At 40.4% G+C, this 27,409-nt stretch overlaps 1 protein-coding gene across 2 annotated transcripts in view; it reads right to left on the bottom strand.

Moving 5' to 3' along the window:
- HECW2 (HECT, C2 and WW domain containing E3 ubiquitin protein ligase 2) overlaps positions 1 to 20,256 on the bottom strand; it is a 396,630-nt gene extending 376,374 nt beyond the window's left edge. Inside the window, exon 1 of one of the 2 annotated variants that reach the window (XM_058664754.1) lies at positions 20,030 to 20,256. The gene's annotated coding sequence lies outside the window, so the exon portion shown is untranslated. Of the gene's footprint in view, positions 1 to 19,317; positions 19,457 to 20,029 lie in introns of those variants that run through there. The other variant, XM_058664753.1, reaches the window with a different exon arrangement.
- Between the last annotated feature and the right edge of the window lie 7,153 nt (positions 20,257 to 27,409).

Raw genomic sequence — 27,409 nt, forward strand, 5'->3', positions numbered from 1 at the left:
CTAATCCCGGCAGCTCCACTTCCCATCCAGCTCCCTGCTTGTGACCTGGGAAAGCAGTCGAGGACGGCCCAGAGAACTGGGCCCTGCACCCGCGTGGGAGACCCGGAGGAGGTTCCAGGTTCCCGGCTTCGGATCGGCGCGCACCGGCCGTTGCAGCTCACTTGGGGAGTGAAACATCGGACGGAAGATCTTCCTCTCTGTCTCTCCTCCTCTCTGTATATCTGACTTTCAAATAAAGTGAATAAATCTTTTTAAAAAAAATATGGGTTAATCCCACATGTTCTTCAAACTCAGTCCTATTATAGATCTTTTCAATATTATCTTATTATTGAGCTTAATAGTAAATATAATCATCTCTAAATGAAACACTAAATATTTCAAATGTGCATTGATGTTAATAAATTTTCGAAAATGGAGTATTAAATGAAAATTTAATCATTGGAATAGCCTAGCATACAATAATATGAAATTTGGTAATTTCTGTTCCTATGCTGATTTTTTTAGATAAGCACTCCAACTTCTTCTTCACAGACATAAAAAGAGCCAAACTAACACCTAGTTAATTCAATGATTTTTATCATTTTGGGCAAAATTCAAAGCTGCGTTTAGTCCAGTGATCTCTACTATGTTCACAATAAAACCCAATATAACTGATAACAAGGCTAGTGACTGTCTTGGTCCTAGCCCGTTTCCCTGAACTTAAAGGGCATCTTCAGCTCAACCACAAAATAAGCCGGAAACAATTCTATAGATCAAGAAAACAAGAACCAAAAGCTGTGGGTTAAATCAGTGAGAACTGAATCTAAATTTGGCAGAGTTAATCTAAAATTGTTGATGACAAAGCAGATGGTACACATAATTCTCTCAGCATTTTGCCCAAAAAATAGCAAACCAAGCAAGGACTTATGCAACAAATGAACATGCTTTCAAGATGTTAACTCTGAAAAAAAATTAACATGTTCTCACTTTTGCCTTATTTTTTTTAATGTCTTCATTCAGGAAAGCAGAGGGGGTTAATAAACAATTAGATTAAAAATATAAATAAATAAATAAACGATTAGATTTAAAAGTCAGCTTCCTCATTTTTAAAACACAATTTCAACAGATATAGACTCTGCCTTAAAATTATTAACATACAATTTCACAAAAGTAATGAAAGATTTAATAACTGCCAAGTCATATTTCATCCTTCTTAACCAAGAACTCAGCCTGCTAAGAACTATTTCAAAATATGTAATCAATAACCCTTAACAGTTGATAGGCTGGAATGAATAAGTAAGGAAATCAAAACCAAAAATAATATGCCTGTTCAAAAATAGTAGTTGACAATGAAAAAGTAAATAATTTGTAATGAATTTAAATGTTTCATTATCAAAGACCAACTACATGGTACACTCATAGTACTTCTCCTTTCAACCCAGATCCTTTAAAATAATAGTAAATTCTCTCTACTTTTGTGTTGTTTCATCTATTTTCTTCTTTAATCTATAAGATTTATGATTTATTCCCACAAGCCAAATGCCAAAAAAACCTTAAAATTATAAAAATATTTTATGATTCTCTGTTATACAGCAAATCATATGCCAAAGAAATGAAATGCCTCTAGCAATGACCCATTTTCAAGGAAAAAAAACTAAGATTTTTGAAAGTGAAATTAAATTTACTCTAATGGACTACTTACCTCAAAACCTACTTAAATTTATCTACATAAATGCATTATAAGAAATAGTGTGAAAGATTATCCTACTACTGCCTTTTTAAAATAAGTTAAAACAAAGAAAGCCCACCCAAGCTCTTAAGATTCTCTAGTATCTATAGTTTCTTTGTGTTGATTTAGTGTTTTTTATTGTTTTCGATAGTACAATCCTCCTGAAGTAAAAACACTGATTATGAATTTTTAAAAGATCCATCTATTTTTATAGGAAAGGCAGATTTACAGAGAGAAAGATCTTCCACCCACTGATTTATTCCCCAAATGCCACAATGGCCAGGTCTGAGCTAATCCCAAACCAAGAGCCAGGAGCTCCTTCCAGGTCTCCCACATGGGTGCTGGGTCCCAAGGCTTTGGAAATAATCCAGATGCCCATCCAAAGAGGAATGGCTAAAGAAACTGTGGTGCATCTACTCCATGGAATATTACTCAGCCATTAAAAAGAATGAAATTATACCATTTGCAACTAGATGGTCTCAACTAGAGGCCATTATGCTCATTGAAATAAGTCAATCCCAAACAGACAAATACCATATGTTCTCTCTAGTGTAAGGAAACCATCATGTAAATTTTAAGTTCAAAAACCCGTTCTATACTGTTATTTTTTTAGCTGCATGCCATGTATTTTGATTTTTTTTGTTAAATTTTCATTTCTTCCAAATACTTTTTTTTCTCTTGTTAAATTCATCACTGGCTCATGGATTGCATGGTGGCATCATTTTACCCAAGAGACTTTTGTGTTTTCTTTTTGTCATTCATGTGTTGGTTATTCAGCGGCACATTTTTTTGACTCCATGGTGCTGTAATTTTGTTATTGTTGTTGTTGTTCTAGTTCATACCAGTTGTTGATTTTATTTTGTGCCTTCTCCTTTAACGGAATGTATTGTGATGGAGTAATAGAGACTACCGTATCCAGATGTGGGATTATAATGCAATATACATCCCTGCTTCCAAATCAAAGAGGGACTCCCAATGAAACAGTTGAATATGTGTACACAATGTCTGTACCAGCAATATCAGGGCACACTTAAATAACAAACTGATGAAATAATGATTCCTTGTGAAGAACTATACTATTGAAACAATGTGGGGAAAATCAGTTGGGAAATCCCAGACTCCACAAAATTACACCATAAAATTCAAAAATTCAAAATAAATATTAAAAAAATATTTTCAGAATTAACAACTAATACTTATTTAGCATATTTTATATTGCAGAGACTATATACAATATTTAATTGTCTTTCCTAGCCCTGACCTATCTCCCTGAGGTATATATAATTATTCTCACGTTTTAAATATTAAGAAACTAGGATTTAACTGTTGAACTATCAAAACCACTTGAGCAAGACCCTCGGAGCATGCCCCATATCCGGGACCTGGGGTGTGTGGGAGGCTGGGTGGGGCTTCTACCTTAAAATCCCCTTTTACATCAGATATATTAAGGAAACAATACAGAACTAATTGTCTTGCCCATCTTCCTGTAGCGCTTGAACCTAAAAACCCTAACTATGTCAAGATTGTCAAAAAATTAAAAATTAAAAAAAAAGAAACTAGGATTCAAAGAAGTAACTGGCAGATTGCCAGGTGTTGCCCACAATCTAATTTGTCATCTTTGCCAAGTAACAGTTTTAGCTGATCCTATGGCTGTCTATTGAGTGAATATATCTGCCAATCTCATATTCAGTTTCAGATTGGTCAAGATGAAGCTCTCACCAATGGGCCATAGTGGAAATGTCATACATGATTTCCATGTCATGTGTTTCCCACAGGCTAGAACACAAATATTTGCAATTGAGGTAACTTCAAACATGCAGATAACAGCACCATATGGGCTGGAAGAGCAAGCAAATAAATGAACATCATTCAAAGAACCTATCCATCCTAAACCATTTGTCTGCTTTAAGAAGAAATGGGAGAGAATATTTGAGAGAACATCAGACAAATGTAAGCTTTTATAAGCATTGGGTCACTGTGTTTCAGTGAAGTGCTTATTACTGCAGGTTAGATCATATTCAAACAATCACTGAAACTGGTCATAGAAATGGGATACTAATGTTACATGAATATTAAACACAAGGAACTAGTTAGCTGTTGAATGTTTCATAACAACGACCAGAAGAAAAAAAGGAAAAAGCTTCTTAATACTTCTGTAGCAATAATTTCTTGGATATGAAACAAAAAACACAGGCAAGAAAGGCAAGAGAAACTGCATAAACTAAAACTTCTGCACAGGAAATAGACCAAACACACAATCAATGCAATTGTAGAAAATATATGCAAACCACATATCTAACTAAAAAGTCAATATCCAAAGTATTTAAGGAATTAAATATTTCAATACCAAAAAATTTCAAATAGCCCAGTCCTAAAATTAGGTAAAGGAACAAAGGACAAAGAGCAAATGTCTAACAAGTAAGTGATAAAACACTCAACACCACTAGTCAACAAGGAAATGCAAATAAAAACCACTGTGACATATCACTTCACATTTATGGGAAGAGTTACTGTCAAAAACACAAAAGAGGGGCCAACACTGAGGCACAATGACTTAGAAAACTGCCCGAAATACCAGCATTATATGCAGGAGGCGCTGGTTCATGTTCTGGCTGCTCAATTACCAGACTAGCTCCTTGCTAATGTGCCTAGGTAACCAATGGAGGATGACACAAGTGCTTGAGACCCATTACCAACATAGGGACTCCAAAGGAAATTCCTGTCTCTTAACTTCAGCCTGTTCCAAACTTAACCTTTGCAGTCATATGGAGAGCAAACCAACAGAAGGAAGATTTCTCTCCCCACACCACCCACACCTCTACATCTGTAACTCTGCCTTTCAAATAAATAAATATTTTTAAAAGATAACATATATCAAATACTGTACAGAATTTGAAGAAAAAAGAACCCATCCACACTGCTGACAGCAGCTGGCAGACTCATTAAGGAAAACAACATAGTAGCTCAGCAAAAAATGCAAAAAAAAAAAAAAAACAGGGACATATGATTTAGCCAACCTATTAACCTATTACTGGATATATTCCAAGTGAATCAAATCAGTACTTCAAAGTTATTTCCCTTCCACATCACTACAGCACTACATGATAATCAACCAGGAAAACAATCAGGTTTTCCATCAATGTTATATGGATACAGAAAACACCACACATACACAATGAACAAACGTATATGAGAATCCTTAAAGAAGCCTGTGGAAATGAATTTGTTTTGTTGCAAAGCAAACATACATGAGGAATGGTTGGAGTTGACAGAAATGTATATTATTTTAAAACTACGCACAGATTTCAAAAAATTTTTGCACCAATATAAACTTATACTAACTTCTAATATCCCTCAATAGGATTTAATTTGCAATACCAAAGAGATAAAAAAAAATCAGTTGGAAGAGAACCCATCAAGAGTAATAAATTCTGCTAAAATTTATGAACAAACATTACATTGATGTGGAGTTGAGTGCAAGAATGGTGAAATCATGGATACTTTATAGAAAATTTTAATGACAGTGTCTAAAGAAGGTAAAGCTTTAGAAACAACTCATTTTAAGAAGAAATGAGATGATACAGAAGACAGAGTATGTAGAGCTAGCATTGTAGCACCTACAATGCTGACACTCCATATGGGGATCAATTTGTGTCTCAGCTGCTTCACTTTCTGGTCCAACTCAAGGTCTGGAAAAAGCAGTGGAAGATGGCTGAAGTGTTTGGATGCCTGTATACACACGGGGAACCCAGATGTAGTTCCTAGATCTTGGCTTTGGCTTGAATCACTTCTGGTCATTGAAGCCATCTGTTGAGTGAACCAGTGAATGGAAGGTATCTCTGTATCACCCTCTTTCAAATGAAAAAATCAATACTAAAAAAAGAGAGAGATGATGAAATATGTAGCAAAATACCATTCATATCAATTTGCAAGAAACAAATCATTTTGTTCACATCTTAACCTTGCTCACATTTAACAGTAGACACAATATCAAACCAAATTAACATCTCAATTCGTTCAGCTGATATAAGTGAAAAAAATTAAAGGAAACATTATCCTCCACAAGAGGCAAAATGACTGTGCTGATTCAGCGGCAGACAAGCAGACAGCTTTCAACGGAAATGGGAAGGGCCACAGAGCTGAGGCTGGCGCAGGATTACAGCCCAGATGCCCAGGTCCCTCGGGCATAGACACTACACTTTAAAAACTGAGGTTGATGGCCAGGCATGGTAGCCTACTGGCTAAAGTCAAAACCCTGTTTATGCCAGGATCCCCTATGGACGTTGGTTCATAACCCAGCTACTCCACTTCCCATCCAGCTCCCTGCCTGTGGTCTGGGAAAGCAGTTGAGGATGGCCCAAAGCCTTGGGACTCTGCACCCATGTGGGAGACCTGGAAAAAGCTCCTGGCTCCTGGTTTTGGATCGGTTCAACTCTGGTCATTGCAGCCACTTGAACCAGCACATGGAAAATCTTTCTCTGTTTTTCTTTCTCTCTATAAATCTGACTTTCCAATAAAAACAAATAAATATTTTTTTAAACTGAGGATGTAAGTTATGTTGAGTCATAAAGCCTAAATGATTTATTTTTAATAATTTAACTTCATTGTCCCATGAACTTTCAAATCTCACTCAATTATACACAAAATTCAACATTATGCGCCCTTTAAAAGCAGGAAACCCTACAATTCAGGACAATATGGATGACTCTGAAAGATATTACACTAAATGAAACAATCCAGACACAAAAGTAAAAATGCTACATAATGTCTCCTAAATGTGGAATATAAAGCAGTCAAATTCATAGCACAGAGTAGTAAAGTGGTTGTTAGGATTCTGAAGCAGAGAATTGGGAAGATGCTAGACAAAGGGTGTGATGTTTAATTTTTGAAACATGAACAAATTCTGGAGATCAAGATCAAATGTGTAGCACATTAGCTGAGGTTAGCACTTCTGTATTACATACTTGAAATTTGCCAAGGTAGTCCCAAAGTTTCCTCATAACCAAAAAAAAAAAAATGATAAACATGTGAGGTGACAGGTACATTAAAATTCGTGTGAACAGTAATCATTTCACAATACATTTATCAAAACCTCAAATTACTTACCTTAAGTGTATATAACTTACATCTTATACCAAAATGAAGCTGAAGAAGCTTATTAGAAAGGAGAATTATGCAGATGTACAATCACAAAAAAAGCAATGGGTTCATAAATCCATCTATTTTGAATCATCTAAAAAAGTAAATATCTTACAAATATATAAAGAAATAATGTAGCTGAACCTTCTTCAGCAAAATTATCCATAAAATGGTTCAAAATATTTTAACCAATTTTTTTATTGATGCCAGTGCATGAAGCAAAACAAGCAAATAATGAAAAACTATAGCTTTCTAGATACATTTATTCTTACAATCAGTATTTGCCAGATGAATATAAGCTTATCTTTATCTTAAGAAAATACCATTTTACTCTACAATGCAGTATGCTTCCCTACTTTCAAATCAAAGATGGACTCCCAATGGATTTATCTTAACAATACAATGCTGGACTGTCTGCCGTTGTCTGTACCCACAATGTCAGGATACACTTAAACAGCAGAATGATGGACTTATGTCTGCTTATGAAGGACTATACTATTGTAATAATATCGAGAGATCAGTCAGTGGGAGGGAAATTGAGGAGTAGGCAAGAGAAAACCCAGATCCCATGGAATTATATCAGAAAATTAAAAAGAAAACAGAAGAATAAAAAAGAAAATACCAAATGACTTAGCAATTCCATTCCTACGTGTGCTATCCCAGAAAACTGAAAACACATATCCATACAAAAACAGACACAGCAGCAATCTTACTAATGATAGCTAAAAAGTGAGACTACCCCAGGGGGGAGGGGCGTGGGGAGGGGTGGGGGGATTCCCAGAGCCTATGAAACTGTCACATAATGCATAATAATTAATAAAAAATAAATAAATAAAAAAAGTGAGACTACCCTGTTGTCCATCAAATGCAAAATCAGTTACATTCATACAATGAAATATTATTTAGTAATAAAAAGAGGGGAAGTGTCGTCACATACAACAAGTATAAACTCTGAAAACATTACAGTAACCAAAGATTCCAGTCACAAAAGACTATATTTTAATTTGTGCCCAGAATAGGCAAATCCACAGAGACAAAAACTAAAGTGTGGTTGACAGAGACTTAGAACATAAGTGGTGAAGAGTGATAACAATGGGTATGAAGTTTCTTTCAAGAGTGATGGAAAGATTCTAGAGTGAGTAGCAATGGTTGGACAACTTTGTAGATGTATTACCTTTAAAATAATGACTCTCATGGCAAATGGATTATATGCAACAAATCTATTACTTTATAAAACAAGGGGTGAAGAACCGAATATCTGCAGAATGACTTCCCAAGATAGAAAAAAAGAAATTATTTTGTCTTAGAATTGGTTCAGGTCTAGAAATATTCACTGATCCAGACTGTGCTAGATGCTGTAGTTACAAAGACAAATACAAACCAGCCTTCCCCTTAAGGAATTTGATCTGTAACAAGAAAGGCAATTAAAAGCAAGTCTTCAGAAAGAATTTTTGTTCATTTCCCTAGTTCTCATTCTTAAAATATGAAAAATATTCATTTTACCATGACAAAATTTTGACTGAAAATTCAGCAAATGTCAAGTATCAGCAATCACCCAAATCCAACAGCCAGATGCTAAAGGCAAATTGACTCGAATTTTAGCTCCAGTCCTACTTCTCCAGCACAAGACAGTCGAAGCTATGTCCTGGCCTCCCAGCACTGACTGCTGCACTGTAATATGTTGTCTTAGGTTGGGGGTTCAACATACTTTCTGTGTCCCCATTTACTCAGCTTTACAAACACCTCATGCTTTTGGATGATGTTATAACAGCTAGGTTTTACTCTGCCAACCCTACTTCTTCAAATACTGCTGATTTTCTTCAGCTATTACATGTTTTAAGTAACACCATCAGAGTAAATGCAGCTCTTTTCTGTTTTTTTTTATTTCTTTTACTTAGTCAAGATCCACATGATCCCCAAAAGCCCTCTTCTTGTATTTGATGTCTGCCATTGAAACGGTCAGATATCAACCCCATTTTGTTTATTTACAATACCTCAGAAGAGGTATTGTAAATCAGGCACAGCAACATAAGCATTTTGTTTGGTATAAGGCACTTCAAAGCCATTTTAGCTGCTTAACAAATTATGCTCAAAGACATTTTGTATACAATTATTCAGCCTCATCTGAAACATCTGAACAGTAGGTCATTTTGGAGCCAAGTTCCTTTGTGACAACAACTGAGTAAGCCAATTAGTGCCACTTCCTTCTCCTTTGAAGACCCAAGTCTATCCATGTTCCTCACCACTCCACAGTTTCCCATGCACAGTTCATCCAGCTGATTCTATCTGTGACCTCCTGGCTCTGGAGGTATTAGAGTTTGAGATGACGCCAAGTCCAGGGAGTTAAAAGTTGGATCTCAACTGAATTTGAACTATAATACTGCAACAAGGTGGAGAAATCCACCATGGGGGGAGGGTTTGGGCAGGGGTGGGGGGAATCCCAGAGCCTATGAAACTGTGTCACATAATGCAATGTAATTAATAAAAAAAAAAGTTGGATCCAATCTTAAAGGGAAAACCTACCCCCACCTCTTGCTTTTAGCCTGCAGGTTCTTGTTCCTCTACCTTTGCCAATCTCTTCCAGTTTCTCACTTCAGCAACTGCATCATCTTCCTATTATCACCATCTTGTCTAAAATCTAAATGTCATCTACATGCCTGAATTTCTCCAAGATTTTTTTGCAAAGGAATCTTCTAGACTGACAAATTCTTTCATGAAACAGTTTAACGCTAAGCCACACTGCAGAAACCACAGAGAACCTCATCCGGAGACCAACGAGACCTTCATTTCCAGACATATAGCTTACTAAAGATAAACATTTCCCCATAATTCATGAGTTCTGACGAGCTAAAGCAACACTTCTCAGACTTCAGTGTGCATACAACATGGGTGGTGGGGGCTCTGGCTGACAATCAGACTCTAACTCCATCGCACTCCTATGGAATAAAAAAAAATTGCATTTCTAACAAGTTCCCCAATAATGCCACCATTGCTGGTGGTGTGGTGACAACACCTGGAATACAAAGAAAGTAAAAGGCTTAAAAATAAAGAGTATAGTCATTGAATTAATTAAATCTCCAAAACTGGACTTTCTGCTACTTTAAACACACAAAAAAGTTCACCTTTTACCACCTACTGCCTCTTCACGTGATTCATACAATTACTAGCCTTTCATAATGGTTTGTAAGTAGCAATTGGTTCCTAAGCCTTTGTGCACTATCATATATTCTCAACTTGATCAATACCAGGCATTATATGGAAGCATCTGCCACCTTTCTATACTTACAATCTAGTTGGTATAAAAACAAAAGGAACACAAAATAACCAAAGTACCACCTAAAACAAAAGATGTTTGAGATCTTCATTTTTATAATTATTCCCAAGAGTGCGGCACAGTACCATCTAGAAGAAAGATGCCCAAGTAAACAGATCCACCGTCCCCTCCCAGCAGACCAGGATAGTCACTTCCCCCCAACCTGATTGTCAATCACTGACCAGGTAAACTCCGTATGGACCAGTAGCAAGTAGGATCATTAGGATCATTTGTGGGAAAAATGACGCAAACCAGTGTTTTTTTAAGTTTTATTTCAAAGGACTTTCAAGAGCAAGTAGAACTAGTGGGCACTTTGAGTAGGAGGTGCATCCTGGACCAAAAGTGCTGAAGTGACAACGAGCGGGGGGTATTGGTAGGATGGAAAGATTTGCTTAGTTACAGCAAACCAGAAGACTCCACTTAGCACCACCCATTCTGAGTGGAGGAAGGACAGAACTTACCCCCTAAGAACTCAAGCATCACCTGTGAAGAACACTGAACAACTAGTTTGTTTATTTCTATTTAGGTGAAATGCAGAGAAATGTAGGGGGTTAGGGAGATCTTTCACCCACAGGTTCACTTCCCAGATATTCAGAACTAAGACTGGGACAGGTTGAAGCCAGGAACTCGATCCACATCTCCGTGCAGGAGGCAAGGGTCTAAGTAATTGAGCCATCATCTGCTGCCTCCCGGGGTGTGTAAAATCAGGAAGCTGGACTGGAAGCAGAAGATCTGATAATAAGTCTTTATAATAAAGCCACACTAGTGTGCATCTCATCATTTCCAGTTTTCCTCAACTGAAGAACAAAATTTTTCTCTAACACATAATTCTAACCTGAATCTCTTAATTTGCCTGCTCTTGCCTATGGGACAGGGGAAAGAATGTAGATGTGTAGAAATCCACACACACTTAAGATAGGCTTGATCACTGCATCAAGTGGAGCATTCCTCCAAGTTCTTGAATATTGTTCCATAGGTCTTGTTAACTCTGTAATCAATCACCATTACAACTTTTTGCTGAAACATGCTGAAGTATCTTCATTCATTTTCATAGGCGAATGATGAATTATACACTTCACTCCATCTACAGAAACCCTCAGTTATACCACATTCTTCACCAAAGCCCCTTCTACAAAGCATGCATCACACTTGAAACTGTATCTCTTCAGTTTCTATTTATGAAATGTTTCAAATATATGTTCAGTTCACATAGTTCAGAAGATAACAGAAATCCCCATACCAACACCCAGATTTAACACATGTAATATTTTTGCCATCTTTGCCTTGCAATTACATATATGTTTGTTTATTCTTATTCTTACCTTATTTGTCTGTGTCCCACTAGATCAATTTTTTCTTAATCTAGGCAAAGCCAGGACTGATTACTAATCTCTTTTATACCCATCACATAAGCATACAGCCTGGTATATATAAGGGTCTCAATGTTCAATGAATAATGCACAAATGTTTTCTATCCTAGCACTAAATAATGGTTATCACTGCAGAAGCCAAAAGATAGTGTATGTATGACTTCATCTTTAATAAAGTCCAAAGGGGGAGTCCAAAAATTAGGTGTCTCTATTGAAGAGTGAAAGCTTAAAATTAAATGTGTGCTATATCTAAATGTTACATCTTTTAGAGTGGATTACTTGAGTAAAATACAGAACTTTTTTTTCCCCAGGAGAACCCTTAACTCTCTCACCTAGACATGGTGAAACGGCCGATGAGCTATAACAAAATCTCTTCTAGCCTGGCTATGCAACTCAATGGTTGAAGAAAAAAAAAAGGAAAGACAAAGGAAAAGAAAAATACAGTGAAAAAGAAAGGAAGATAGATTCGTTGATTCATGGTGAGAGAATACAAGACCACTGTCAGGGCCCTAGAAATCACTCTTGTTCCTGTTTCTAGGTCAGACCAAGGATATTACAGATGGTACCCTGAGAACCTGAAACAAAATGAAGTCTAAAACAAAGCTATAAGAAAGGCTATATCCAATTGTCAAATTTTATCAACTACTATCTGAACCCCAGGCATCTAATATTGTATTACAAAAATCCTAAAAGCTGAGACTTCTCTCACTACAGTTCTCCACATGCTCTCAAACTACATATACAAATCAAGCCTCTATCTGTACACTCTTCACATCAAAATTTACTAGATCTAAGTCCTTTGGCTTTGAGCTGTGACTTTTCTAATGAGTCACTGAAAGACAATATGCTTGTTATTTGAAGCACAACTCTCTACTGAAAATATTTCTTTCTTAACCTTTTATAGCCAATGTGAACCTCTATAAGGAAAAAAAATTATAACATTGTGGTATGGTATATGGCCTTACCTGCTAACAATTCTCCCTTCCTGCCCTTTCCTTGCCATGCATGGTTCACTGTAGGCTAAGCACTTTACTGACATATGCCAGTGGACATAACAGAATTGTTTCTAATGAATGTAGACACAATTACTTTGCAAAAAAGGCACCCATAAATAATGCATCACATGAGCCCCAATTCCACTACACAGACAGTATGCATCACCATGGAGAAGCAGTTTTATACTCACTGCTCTTCACTTTACACAGCACGCTCCTATCCCCAGAGGCCACAGTTTGGTTGTATCCTCCGTTCTCACTTTTTCTTTCAGCATTTCCTCAAGATCTGAAAGCACCACATCTTGTCTGTGCACTCAGCAGCATATGGGTTGACTTCTAGGTACAATTTCTTTTCTTCAGGAAGCCATCACCTTCTGATCTGTACCTGAAACCATTACTTTGCTAGCCCTGTCTCCTGAGCAACTTTTCCAACCTCAAAAATAATGGTAAACCCAAAGAAAAATCTCTTCCCTTATAGCACAAGTTTTCAGTGATAAATGAACAAAGCATCACCAAGTACTTCTCCCTGAACAAAAGCCAAAAGCTGATTCATGCTCTGCATGACATCGGAGGTTTCAGCCAACCATAAAGTGAAATATCTGCCATCATGTATTTGATAGTAATCATTCTTCCACACTCCACTCCACTGATGTTACACAACAGCCCACCATGCCATTTGACAACGGAATTTTGTCAGGAACTTCTGGTTTCTGCAGATGATGCTTGTCCTAATTGTCAAGCTAATTTTCTTAGTGTCTCTTCAATAATGTGACTCATATTTACTTTTGCGACAAGAATCTTTACGGATGCGAGTACACTTACAGTCTCATACCTGCCTTTGACAATGTAATGCCATAATTTTGTAAAGGAAAACTGCGTTGTTGTCCCAGAAAACTTCAAAAGTGTAACAGAGAAGCCACTGTGCTTTGTTTGAAAATGACACAAAAACATCCATGGCTTTATGCCACTAATGGAAGAAGTTTCGTAACAGGCAATGATTAAGGATTCACTCCCAAGAAAGATTAGACAAATGGATGGCAAACAGTTTAAAAGACAATTTTGAGATAGTTATTCTCCCGCACTTCGATTTGTACTTTAGAATTTCAGTTGCTGTTTTGAACTTGTAACTCTCACAGATTCCTTTGTCTCCACACATTGATTCACATTTGTATTTACAATGGGACTCAGTTCCCTAAGCCTGTCTATGCCATTCTAAATTACAGCACTTGCACTACTATCTTTTTCACTATTTTCTACATGCCAATGAATAACTTCTTAAACACCAAACTATTTTTATGAGATAGGATACAACTTAATGAGAACAACAACACGCAATACTATTTTAGCAAATAAAACATAAGAAAATTGTATAGAAAGTATACTAACATGAACTATTGCTGAAACATAAGCTATATACACTGACCAAAGAAGTTTTTATACAAAATCTACAACTTTATAAAGCAGTTTTAAGGACACAGTGGAATGTCTACTGAACTTAGTTACTCTCATACCACATGGTCCTTCATATTCTACAAACCACCTGCTGCCTTTCTGAATTCACTTCCAAATCCTCCCAGGTCACTCCACTTTATCAAATTGCTCCTCCTGCCAATTTGTAAACACATTTAAACACTCCAGTCTTAAGGCTTTAGCACTGGTTATTCAATCTGCCTGCAACTCTCCCTCAAGGAATCTAAACAAAAATTTCTCTAACCTAAGTATTTGCTTGAAGTATCCTTCTTCCTCTAAGGCTATTCAACTACATGCATACATACTGTTCTACTCTGTCTTCCTTCCAAAGCATTTACTTCCTTCCAATATACTCCAAAATTCACTGATTTATTTTGTGTACATCTGTCTTCCATTCCCACTCCCCTGTCCCCAACAGAACAAAAATTCACAAATTCTTTGCCTTATATAGTGGTAATATCCCCAGCACATAGATCAGAGACCATTCTGAACAGAACTAAACAAATAATAGTTGAATGAATAAATGACATTTTTTATATTCTTTCCTTTCTAATCGCCCAATTATCCATAAATCTTAATGTAAGACATAAAAGGAAAATAAGTCACCAAAGATTTGAGATTTGGGGTTTTTTTTATTTTTAAGAAAAAATTATACCAACAGAAATTATTAAATTAAACAGTTAGAAGTTGATTTAAAATTTAGAGAGGTTGGGTGCAGACAGTCAAGTTAAGAAATTAAGCCATGAAAGAGATCATGAGAGGCACAATTTCCCAAAGATTAGGCCTTCCTAAGTGGTAGTGATTAACCAATTACCTAGGGCCAAAGCAAATTAGGACAACTGTAGTGATTCAGAATACTTTCTGCCAAAGTTTGCACAACTAATGATTACATGGCTCTTGCAGATATGAATGCAATTGTTTTTCTTTTTCAAATTATTTTTTATTTTTTTATTTATTTAAGGTTTTTTTTTTTTTTTTTTTACAATTTATAAGTAAAGGGGTTTTCTCCTCCCCTTCTCCTTCATCATTCTCTGCCCAACCCCTATTAGTTCCCAAATTATCACAATGGAATAGTCACCTGATAACAAGATTAACTTTCTGCTATTTAAATGTATCATAACATGGTAGGTAGAGGTAAAAAATCTAGTATCATGCTGTACAGTTTTATTTACATGTTTCAAAATGGGGGTCCTTTCTTTTATTATTTTTAATCAGGAGTAGAGACAAGCACTAAAACATAACTATTTCCCAGTATGCTAGATCTGTTATACCTGAATGCAATCTTCAAGATCTAGTGTTTGCTGCCATTCTTGTATATGTCCTGAGATTCTAGAGTACAAGCGTTATGAATTCCTGACTTCACATTCTCCTTTTTTCCAAGATCTCTGGGCCATGAGAACAATAGGAAGAGCCTCCCTGGGACCCTTGTAATCTATTTTGTCTCCAGGGTTGCATTTGGATCTCAGCTTTTCAGAAAGGACTTATATCCATAAGGAGACTCCTGTGTCTGTTCCCCACATGCAATTCTCTCAGGGGCTTCAGATGACACAGGTCACTTGGCGATTTTTTGCATTCTATTCCAAATACATACAAAGTCTGGCATCTGTTTCTGCAACAATCACCGAGTTCCTTTGCTTAAAAAAAAGTCTGTAATAGTTCATTTGCTGTGTGGGCCAAGAGGTGTTATAATTAATTATAACTGTCACCTTCATGCACTCCACCTAAGTCCTCAAAAGCTTGGTCAGCATGACTGAATTAGAAGAAATGTATGTGTCTCCTTTATAAGTAAGATGGCCGTGTAATTTTTTGTGTAAAAAGGACACTCTGGAGAGTAGAATGTGTTGCTAACACCAGATCAACAAGTATCAACTGAGACTATCCTAAGAAAACTAGGGTACGTAGTCATCCTAAATATGACTAAGCTGTTAGTTTTTACATGAAACATATCCACATGACGAGAAAATGTTCTTCGTTTCTTCTAGATTTGCTCAAGATACATGTTTATGTCTGCTCGGGCATATATGCACATACCTTGGTGGTATGTATACATAATTATATATTTATAATGATTGAAAACTATAACTCATAGCTATGATACATACTTAATGACTTAAGAATAAAACTATCTCATTCCCCATAAGGAAATAGAGAAAAATTATTTCCTTCTCCTATCTTCTTCACTTACTTTTTCTTCATGAATTTTTCAGGTTTAAATTTGTCTGATTTTCTTTTATCTGCATCAAAGAAACAGATGACGGAAATAAAGCCAAACTCAAAACCTGGTGTCAGGAGAGCGGCTGTAGTGAAAGTAATCAAGATACGTAGAGTGGGCCCAGCGGCGGCGTGGCCTAGCGGCTAAAGTCCTCGCCTTGAACGCCCCGGGATCCCATATGGGCGCAGGTTCTAATCCCGGCAGCTCTACTTCCCATCCAGCTCCCTTCTTGTGACCTGGGAAAGCAGTCGAGGATGGCCCAAAACTTTGGGACCCAGCACCCGCGTGGGAGACCCGGAAAAGGTTCCTGGTTCCCGGCTTCGGATCAGCGCGCACTGGCCCATTGTGGCTCACTTGGGGAGTGAATCATCGGACGGAAGATCTTCCTCTCTGTCTTTCCTCCTCTCTGTATATCTGACTTTGTAATAAATAAATAAAATCTTAAAAAAAAAAAGATACGTAGAGTAACTACAAGTATAAACCCTATAACTACGGTTTGTCATCCAAACCAGGACATTTTCATAGGAGTGCCTGGACAACTAATTCAACAATAACAAACTAGTAATATCCCAGGCAAACCAAAAGGTCATGCCTCTTCTAATTTCTCACTCACATCCTGATACAATTGAGGACCTGTGTGTAACGAAGCAACTGGAACAACCTCTGTCTCCACTAGAGCAACTGAACTTCCAACACAGCCCTCTCTCAGGCCAAGAGAGCTGGAGAGGCTTGCTCTCAATGCTGCCACTCCCTAGCCAGCACACCATGCAAAAGCAGCTCCAATTTTTTTTCCCAAGAAAGGAGGCAGCAATGCATCAGAATATGGATAAAGGCCAGACCCCCAGAAAGCCCCAAGACAGGAACCATTGGCTTCACTTAAAGGAACATTTCACCACAGAGATGCTCATCTAGTCATAGGGCATGCAGATATGAACCATACACCAAATAAGTATCTGGCATCCTGGGTCATTTTGCCTTTACCAGGGCACATGTGAAAATTGGACAACGCCCAAAAGCCACCTTTCATGCAAAATGTAATCATCCAGAAGAAAAAGCCACAGCATTCTTCTTCAACTTCCTGTCACAACCTTGAATCTGTGTCTCTTGAACTGTGTCTCTTGGCAGTGTTACAAAAGGATTTGAAAACAGAAGAAAGCGTGCTTTCCTCCCAACATTGCACTGCCCAAGTGACACAGAGCCAACACTTACTTTTATTTCATGCTTCCAATTCTGAGGGATCACTTTGTTAAATCCATGGCCTTTGTTAAATGGAGTTTTGTTGCTGGTGAATGTGAATGGGGCATTTTTCCTCACATTCACAAAGAAGACCAATTTTGTCATCTAGTTGCAAGCTGCCACTCGTAGACAATCTACAACAGCGGTAGCAGCAGAAAAGCTCCAATTGGTTTACCTCAAATGTTCAGAATCGATTTTTTCACTGACACCACAGCCATCCCTAAGGATGCCCGACACTGTGGTGAAGGTGACAGTGAAGCAAAGGCCTTACAGTAGCACATCATCAGAAAGGCAGAGTGCTCAGAGTCACGGGATGGGGTGGGGGTACGGCATAAATGTCTGGGGTCAGGGAGCCAACTGTCATGAAGATGTACAAGAGGCTGCATCCAAACTAATGCAGATTAAAGTCTTCCCAGCAAAGGGCAAAGCCAAGTTCAAGCAACCATTCGTATACAAGAAAGGACAGCTCTTCTTCACCTAGAAGTAGCACAACAATTTTAAGTTCAAAGACATTTTTGTTAATGGAACTGCTTAAACTGCTTCACGAACCACAACAGAATCAAAAATGTACCAAGGTAGTCATCAAAACACAGAGCTCAATGAGAACTTTTCAAATGTTCTAAGAAAGAAAAAAAGTTAACTGGTTAGGCTGCTGGATGCTGAGGCTATAATGTCTCCATTGGAAAGCAGTATTTCATCCTTCCCACCCTCCACCCCTTCCTTCTCCCACCTCCCAGTAGTGAAGTGGGTAATTTCTGAAGAATACAATGACTCTTTATGCCTGGCTTCTCTCATCGGCTGGAGATGCCATCTGTCTCCCACACTATATAAACAATCCCAGCAGGAATCTTCCGATGACCAAACAGATTAGCAAGGGCCAGTTTTTCACACCACTAAATATCTCCATCCAGATTAGGCCTCTTGCTTTGATAACCAAAAAGACACACTGGATAACTGCTCTTCTTCTGCAACAAATCAGTGTCATGTTAAGGATAACCTCTCAGAAGACACAGTCATCTGTTGGGGTGGAGAGAGAGAAGAAAAAAGTTCTCTCTAGGCAACAGAAATGAGCTCTTGAGGGAATAGGAGAAATGGCAAAAGAAAACCACATTTATAAAACATATGCATGAAATTTCACCAGTTTTAATGAAAGAGAACTAATCAAGATGTTCATCGTCTTCTAGATGACAAACTCTAGAATGCCATTCAAGGAAAGACAAGTTTCATACTTTGACCAAGAAATGCGGACCAGGGGAGCTGGGAGCTTACAAGACTATAGCACAGAAGCTCAAACCACATCCAGGAAAGCTAAAAGGCCCCGTGAAGTTTGCCTGTGGTCCACCTCCATAACAACCCTGGACGCTTCTGTTCTGGAAGTTTAATATGTGGGGGCCCCTGCAACTGTCAGCTTTTTCTATGGACTCCAAAGCCTTGCAACTCTGAAATGTTCTCAGATAAACAGTGAGGCAAAGCAGCCTAGCGCAGCAAATGGAGAAGTCAAACCTCTGCATGAAGGAGTCAAATCTCTGCAGTTGTGCGTCCTCTGGAACGTCTAGGTCTCAATCTGCAGCCCTGGCTTCCTCCAGGCCCCAGGCTTCAGCAGAGGATGCTCACGGCACATCCCACGCTCACACAGATATGAAGCTTCTTTTCCCCCAAGGGATGCTCCAACAGATCCCAAGATCCCAGCTCCCCGGGTAACCCAACCACCGGGCACGTCCGGGGCTCCCATCTGTGTCTCCAGCCAGCGCCAGCGGAAGACGAAATGTCAAATGAATGACCGCGCTGGGGCGCGAGCGAGAAAAACAAAGCCAACCTCCCACTGCTCCTACCTGCGGCGCGGGTTAGGAACCAGACGCGGACCGCGAACTCACCTGGGCTCGGCGGCCACGGCGGGGCTGCAGCTGGGGGCCCGGCCGCGGGGCGGGACGGCGCCCCCGCAGTCGCCCGGACCTGAGGCCCCGGCGCTCTCGGGCTGGTGCTTGCACGCCACAGAGAAGGCAGGCGGCCGGGGGCGCCGCCGTGCGTCGCATGCAGCTCTTGGCTTGCGGCGGTCGCTGCCACACAACACCAGAACTGACCCCCCCACAACCTGAGAGAACGCGGCGCACGAGCGGAGCTCGCCCGGCGCGCCCCTCAGCGGCTCTGCCCGCCGCCCTCCGCAGCCGGCTGGTTCTCGGCTCGCCTTTGTGCTGGCATCTTGCTCGCCCGCCCGCCACGCACACGGAGCTCCGAGGCGGCTCAGCGCCGCCGCCCACACCCCGGGTTACGCTGCGCCCGCTGCACGACCCGCCGCGGGTGTCGAGTCAGCGGCGGCGGCGGCAGCGGCGGCGGCGGGGGGGACGCGCGAAGCCACGTCTGCCGCCCGCGCTCCAGAGGGCGCCGGCGGTCCGGACGCCGCCGGGAGATTTGCGGCCGAGCGTGGCGCGGCCCTGCAGCGCCCGGCTGCGGGCCGCTCGGCTCTCCAGGCGTCGCCCGCGAGCAACGCGTCGGCCAGCCTGCGTCGCGTCCCTCTCGCCGCTGCCCGCCGGCCTCCCTCCCTCCTGCCCGCCGCCCGCGTAGCCCCGGCGCCCCGGCCCCGCTCACCTCCAGCGGCGCCGCGCCCCTCCCGCTAGGCGCCGGGGCGGCATCTGCCCGGGCGACCCTTGGAGGCGCCTGGCTGAGGGAGTGGAGGGGGGCTTGCCGGCTCGGGACCTGTGGAAGCGAAGCGATGTGAGGAGAGGACGAGAGACACAGGCAGAGCAGGGCCCGTGGGACGTCCCTGAGGAAGATGCGGGAGAGCAGGGCGGCGCAGCTGGGCGGGGGACGCGGCCAGGGGCTGCGGCGGGGCTCGAGGGCGGGAGGAATCCTGGAAAGCGCGTCGCTCTGGACGGAGAAGACCCTCACAGGTCACGCAGGCATGGACTGTTTCCAAAGCCCACTCGCAAGCCGATGAGGGAGCGTCGTACCTCCGTTCCCCCAAGCGCAAGGGCAAGACGGTACCCGTGGCACCTAACGTGGGGTGTGGTCACATGAAAGATGGGGTACTGAGGTTCCGGTGTATTTTGCCTGGACAGTACATTAACACTAAAAAGAGCCGTGTTCGTGCTTTCGGCTGCCTTTGTACTTGTCCTTGTAGCATCCTCGTTGTCACCTCCCCACTTAGGGGGAAAAAATGCAAACGCTGAAATTCACGGGTGTTGTCCCCAAAACCTTTGCATGGTGTCTGTCCAGGGATGAGAATGCTTTAGGTGTTGTTACTGCTTATATCCTTGGGGAGGAGGTCCCAGGATACATCCCTCTCCCCCCCCCCCCCCCAGCCAAGAATGGTGTACTTTAGGGGGGGGCTCGGTTTGGGGTACATGTGCTCACTATCTCCCTTCTGTCCCCTTTTCTGATCACAGTAGTCAGGGGCAATGGGTCCTCGAGGTGCCAGAACCGACACCTCCCACCTCAGGAGCCGCCAGTCCTGGTATCCCACACCATGGTGATTGCTTCAGGGATGGGAATGGGGTCGTCGGGCTTATGTTCAATGAGCTCAGCAAAAGAAACTCTCGAAGGAAGATAAATAAGTTGGGAGAATGTAAGTGATGATAACGGGGATCACTCACTTCGTGGCATGCCAATGAAACCAGAAGGGGGAAAGCTGAGGGGGAGGTCTGCCCCTCCCAGGAACTTGGGGAGGGGAGTGTGTTTGCGGTGAACTCTCCGCCTGAAGCCAATAAAACTCCCTTTGTATTTCCTCGAGTCAGCTTCAGCTGTGTTCCATCACATGTCAGGAAACAGCCCTGGCTGCTTAGTGCTCTGGATCTGTCATTCCAGGCGTCATTGTCAGGCGACTGCAGAGAGCTAATGATCCCCTCCCCTTAAAGAGTCAGTTCCTACAGGAAGATTGGGGATCCCAGGGGATACCCCACCATTGCAGTCTTTCTACAAACAACAGTCCCAAACCAGCAACCCTTAGCCTCCTGTATTGATTACCACATTAATATCTGTCTTTAAACTGAGAAACATAAAACTGAATAGAGGTAAGGTGGCATTGTTGCTGTTTTGGAATATTCACTTTAAAAGCGGTTGCCACATAATGCAATGTAATTAATAATAATACTAATAAAATCCTGAAGGAAAAAAAGCGGTTGTGACTTACCTAAAACTTTCCATATGTCAAGCTTTAAAACTGACACTAAGGTATCTAAATAAGACCAAAGTCTTCCTAAATCCCAGATTTGCCAAGGTACACAAAGACCAAGGGCCTCATCCAATACGTGCCTCTCCTTCCCAGGACTCACCCGAGGGTCTCACGCAGCCTCTTCCTGAACCCTTCCTGTCAAATGGGAGGCGAAACTGGCCTAACATCAGCAAGTGATTCAAAATGTCTTTCGCTTTTGCAGGACTCCTAGCAGTCAAGAACAACCTGTGAACCACTTGGTCTCTTCCATCTGCATGGCCTGTGACTGCCTCTCCTGGGTAAAAGGGTGGTGACCTTCATGCCCTTCGACCACCTTTCTGTGGCTGTGCTCAGGTTTGTAAATGCTCCTCCCAACCCAATTTCCCACACTAAGTCCAAAGTCAGATTGGAAGAAGCTGAAACCTCAGGACCCTTTCAGTACCACAGGAAGGACCCCAGAAATGTGTTTCTATAGTCTTAGGATTTTGGAAAAGCTTCAAAAGCTATTTTCGACTCAACAGATTTACAATCCACTAAATGTGTTTCCTCCCCCTCATACCCATTGTGAAATATCTTGAGATTTTTAATCTTCAAAATGATGATATTCAGAGATGGGGCTTTCGGAAAATCATGAAGTCATGAAGATAATCAGAATTTTCAATCTTCTCACCACTTCATGAGGGTGCAGGGAAAAAAATAATAGTAAAGAATGGCAACTAAGGCAGTCTACAATGCCAAAAGGTTCCTCCATGGAATACAATCACGCTAGCCTTCAGAACTGTGAGAGAGAAATTTCTGTAAACAATACTATCTATAATATTTTTAGTGTCCTGAACTATAAAACAACATTACTGTCTCTCTTCATTGTAACTTCCCTTGTAACATGATTCCCCTATGTCTGATAGAATTGCAGTAGTACAGGGCGTATTGGCGATCTGGCTAAGGGGAAGTTGAGTTACTTAAGTGGAATATATGTGTTCCATGGGCATTGCTACTTGAAGGCTTATAGTGACCCAGAGTCACTCAGTGTGTGACATGCAGGCAGAGGGCCAGAAACCATAGCAGGATCCAGCACAGAAGTATGTGGGTAAGGTAAGCAGTGTTTGGAGGGGTTTTTGTTGTTTTGGGTTTTCTTTTTTTTTTTGTACTTTTTTCTTTAATGGGGTTGGGAATGTTGTTTGAAACTATAATAATCCAGGACTAGAAGGCAGAAAATCCTCTCACATTCTGTTATTTAATATGACATTTTACAACTCTTCCAATTTTGACAACAATCCCCAAACTGTTTGACTTTCCTAATAATGTGATGTGGACATGAAAGAAATTCTTCCAGCCTATGAATTATACTTTTCATCAGCTTTGCTAGAGGGAAGACTGAAATGTCTATGAACTCATAGGACATGATGTAGCAAAATTGTTTCCATAACGAAGAAATCAAAGAGTAGAAGGAGGGAAAAAGTATCCCAGAGGCTATATCAGGCAGTTAAATACTTTCTTAAATTGGGGTTTTGTCCCTGAGTGATGCCTTTTTATTATTTTTAAATTTGGGTTTTTTTTACTTTGTTTTGTGTTTGTACTACTTGTTTTCTACAGAGAATGCTCTGAGCTATAGAATCTTTAGTCCCCACAAAATCTGGATTTGTCCCAAACTGAACCTAACCCTCTAAATGTGGTCTAATCAGTGTAGCATTTAGGGATTGGGAGCTTCCAATTAAAGAAATGACTAACTTAAGCACAATATTGCATGGGCACATGCATTCCTGTGGTATTTCATGCATTAACCGTCACAGGGGACAGCATAGTTAGAACTGGGGAATTGAGGTTCCAACCTAAGGATATACATTTGAATATCTAAATATACTTTCAAATGTCATGCCTTTTTTTGTCTTTCTAAGGAAAGCATACTAAACATAATTAATGCATTATTTTCATGGTGACTCTGATTTATTATCACGCCATGATTCAGTGATGCCCTTAGGAACATGTGAGTGTGGGTGATTTTTGTCCCTACAACTGAAAGCCCTCAGGCTACTAAAGGGTTTTGATATCATGTTTTGTAAGTAATTTATTTCCATAGAATCCCATATTTTTCCATAGCTTACACATACCACATTTTCTTACCTTAACCTTTTAAAACCTCAATTCTAAGTTCCCACTTATGGTCTGGTATGGATTTTAGTGACCAAATAAATATCCCCATTACAACTTTGTCTAAAATGGTTGTAGGGGGAGATTCAGTGAGTAACATCCATGGATTTTACTATGGAAATTTTGTGATACTTGTTTTAGTTTCTCAGGATCCTTTCTTGTTTTTTCTTGTGTCTGAGTCAATACAAATGATAAGGATGTCTGGCTTTCATACAGCCTTTAAATAAAGGTTACAGAAACACTTATTGCCAAACACTTTCCTGTGAATCGGGTGATGCAAAGAAGAAGCAATAGACAAAAATCCTGACCATGTGAAGATGGTAATCTAGTGGAATAGGAAAGAAGTCAAATAATAAGACGTGGCTGGCAAAGTGCCCATACTTCCAATATCCATATGATCTTTTACATTTTGCAGTTTCTTATATTTAGGATAGCTATGTAAGTATATCTGACAAACAGGATTTCCACATCTGCAGTGGATATTGCTTCTGGCTGTGAAGAATCGAGTGTGGCTTCTATCATTCTCCTCACTTTCACTGAACACTATAAAGATCATGTGTTGAAGCAGTCATTTCACATGGAAGAAGCCTTCAACCCTGAGTCCTTGCTTAAAGAAGAGCTGATTGATATCAGAAGGTGATGTGAGCACCACATAAAATATTAGACCCATGAGATGTCGGGGTTACACATCACAGCAGTCACTGTTAGTGACTCTAAAACTGAGATTGCTACCTTGATGTAGGGTACTGGCACAATGAAAATTTTGAAATATTGTGCATTTACCATACTCCTGTGTCCCATACACACTCAGGGACATTGCAATTGGCTCATCCTCTACCACATAGCTCATTTACCCCAGAAAGTAGTGTTTTGGTCTTTACCAGTAACCATATGCGTCTCTGTATTTGCCAGAATGCCTGTGGTTAAATGGCTGTGTGACTAATTCTACCCAGTCAAAAGTGAGCAGAATTAATGTGGGTCACAGCTGAGCTAAGATGACTATTATGTGACAAATGTTCCCTGTCTCCTCTTCCCTAAAGATCATGAAGACCACCATTGAAAGATGGAAACATTGCAACATGGGAGAAGCCTGCCTTTCCATCTGCCCACTGGAGAGACAGAATACTTCCCCTTGTCCCAAACTGTAATGTGAGTAGAAAATAAACACTTCTTATATTAAGCCCCTCATATTTGGTAGATATGGTTAGACTTCTTGTGTTACTTATCTCAAATAAAACACAAAATGAGTAGGTACAATTGTATGCCGTTATTTATGCCATTATATAATTATGCCACTAATTATGGCAGATAATAATTGCCAAACAAAATCAAGAAGGCAGTGCCATGAAAGATTTCAAGGAGAAGAATAGAGAGGAACAGTCTCTCCGGGAAGGTCACATGTAAGTTGTATTTATTTTCATTTTATTTGAAAGGCAGAAAGAGAGGGAGACCTTCCCTGATTCACTCCTCAAATGCCTGCAACACCTGGATCTGGGCCAAGATAAAACCAAGAGTTAATAAGATCATGCCTCCATGTGTTTGGCAGGGACCTAACTACGTAAGCCATCTTCAGCTGCCTTGCAAGGTGTACATTCACAACAAGCTGGAATTGAGAATGGAGCTGGGATCTGAACTCTGATAGGGGGTGCCTGTGTCCCAAAGAGCAGCTTAATGTGCCAAATGCCTGCTCCTGAGAAGATGACTGAAATATAGTCCTAAGACAAATTAAAAGGAAAAAAAATCTGGAAAAAAGAGAGAGCAAGCACATGGATGCTGAGATGGGAGGTGAATAAGTAGCATTTGACTGTATCACAGATTGTAACCACAGAAGACTTTTAAGATTCTTTATACTTTAGTTTAGAATTTCATTTACTCAAAGAGGAGCAGCTAACATAACAAACATTTTTTAAGATAAGGGTATATAAAAAATTGGAGTGAAGTGGGGACAAGTTTGTGATTTCATTGCAAAGCTATACTATTAATATTTCTCAGTTGTATTTTTTGCTTTTCTGTCTCTGATTTGATTAGTCTTGCTTAGTAACAATGCATTTTGAATAATCTGAGGGGAAAAAACATACCTAGTAAAATTAATCTGTGAAAGTAGTCTCCTTAGATTTAGTCTCAACTTCTTTGGTTTGAAAAGTCTCAATCTCCCAGATTCTGTGCTTCACTCCCACCCCACCTCACCCCTCCCCCGAGGTAGTGCCTGGGGAGCAAAGTAGAAATGGTGCCTTTTGTGATTGCGTGGCAGCCTCTGGGCTCTGGATCCAGCAGGCCCCATGGCAGGCATCCCTGGGTGTGCTGGCTCTCATGGGGAGTGGCTAGCTGGACTGCCAGGACTGTAGAAAGTTGACCGGTCCCAGCTGTGGGCATGCAGTGGGTGGGCGGCTGCTGAAGGAAGCCTGTGGCTACTGTGACTCACTGTGAAACTGTCAGCCTGCCCTCAGTGCAGCATTGCTCACTAGCCAACTGGGAGAGTGGTTGCTTCTACTCCCGCTGCTGCTGCTGTTGCAAACTCCTCTGTTTCAGTCGTTTAAGCCGTAACCTAGCTGAACAAATTTAGACTCCGTCTTAGATTGATGCTGCTCTTCCGAGTTGGCTTTGACTTGGTTGCCCTCAGGTTGATGTCAAGATAATACCAGGAAATCACCTTTCTAACCCTTAATTGTAGAGACTCCCCACCCTGGTGTGTTCACTGCTTCAAAACCTGGAGAGGACAGCTTCTCCTGGTCCTGTCTGCCACATTCTCCCATGAGCCACCATTTTTAAGTTTTCCTTCTTTTCCGTGAGATTTCTTCTGGCTGAAAAGCAGAGTATTTGCTACATGTGTTGCTCCCCAAAATCAGCCTCACCACTAAGTCCTAATAGAGGAGAAAGGTCTGCTAGCCAGTTAGGGAATGTTACACTAAAATTACTAGCAAAGCTTATTAAAGTTCTCACTAGCATCAATATTTGAGGAATTATTTGTACTCTCATTCCAATTAGCAGCTGAGGGCACTGATGCTCAGAAAGAGTAATTTGCCAGGACATTGACAGGTTTCTGATCATCACTCAATTTTTTTTCCAACCATGACTTCAGTTAAAATAACCTTTTTTCCATTTTATTTATTCTTTTAAAAATATTTGTGTACTTATTCATTCTTTTATTTATTTGAAAGGCAGCATGACACACAGAGAAAAAGATAGAGATCTTCCATCCGTGAGTTTACTTGCAAATGGCCACAGCAGCCAAATCAGGGCCAGGCTGAAACCAGGAACTACAAACTCCATCTGGTCTCCCATATGGGTGTCAAGGGCCCAAGTAGTTGGGAATCTGCTGCTGCCTTCCAAGGCACATAAGAACAAAACTGGAATGAAAACAGAGCAGTTGGTATTCAACCTAACACTGCAACATTGTCACAAGCAGCAGGTTAACCTACTTCTCCACAATGCTAGCACCAAGCTTTATTTCCTTAAACCTCCTAAAACTAACTCCACTTCCATTAATATTACCTGCTCAGATCTCTTTTGCACTTGTTTAGTTTCCTACTTTTGTTTTGTTTTCACTTTTTTAGCATCTTTCTCAGCACTAGTATTCTACATAGCATTTTAATAATATTCATACAAGATGAGGCCAAATCCCTTTTTGAATGATAACAAGATCCACACTTTCTTGAGATGAGAAGACAAAG

The sequence above is a fragment of the Ochotona princeps genome, chromosome 5, assembly GCF_030435755.1.
Source record: "Ochotona princeps isolate mOchPri1 chromosome 5, mOchPri1.hap1, whole genome shotgun sequence".
NCBI classification, from domain to species: domain Eukaryota; kingdom Metazoa; phylum Chordata; class Mammalia; order Lagomorpha; family Ochotonidae; genus Ochotona; species Ochotona princeps.